We start from the raw sequence: 644 nt of genomic DNA, 5'->3' as shown, positions 1-644 counted from the left end.
CAGGTTAGATAAGACCTATGCATTCCAGTGATAGCCATCAGCGTGCACTTCTTATTTCTTTTCTCTGAGTTCATTTGTCCTGTTTTCCAGCATGTTGTGTTACTCCATTCCGTATGTAGATGGTGGGTCTTATCAGTTTTGACTTCTTGATAAAATCCACTGTCAGGTCTCATCTAGATTCTCTACGTGCTATGCTTTCATGTATGAATCCAAAGCATTGTACCATTTTTCTATCTGTATTAGAAAATACATTGTATCATTGTACCATTTTTCTATACTTTTTGTTAATGATGCCACTAAGAAGCAGGAGAAATATGCACGCCCAGAGTTTCTCAGAACGGTTTTCTTTCTTTATGCTGAGCCCATCCAGCTCAACAACATTTTAAAATTTTTTTCTCGCTTGATCCATTCTCTGTGGACCATCTTGTCCCCACACAGGAATACCACTTCCACATTGTCTATCCGCAGATCTATATCTCCAGTCCAGATCTCTTCCAGAAACTTCTATCCAAGTTCTCACAAGACGTCTCCATTTGGATGTCTCATGGCAATTCGAATTCAACCTGTGCAAAACCAAATTTATCATCTTCTGTACTTTCCTTACTTTCCCAGCCAAATGACTTCTCCTGCTGTCTTCCCAGTCT

Source organism: Galeopterus variegatus, unplaced genomic scaffold (genome assembly GCF_000696425.1).
Source record: "Galeopterus variegatus unplaced genomic scaffold, G_variegatus-3.0.2 Scaffold1968, whole genome shotgun sequence".
Lineage (NCBI taxonomy): Eukaryota > Metazoa > Chordata > Mammalia > Dermoptera > Cynocephalidae > Galeopterus > Galeopterus variegatus.
The sequence above is the reverse complement of the archived record's forward strand: the minus strand, read 5'-3'. Positions refer to the sequence as shown.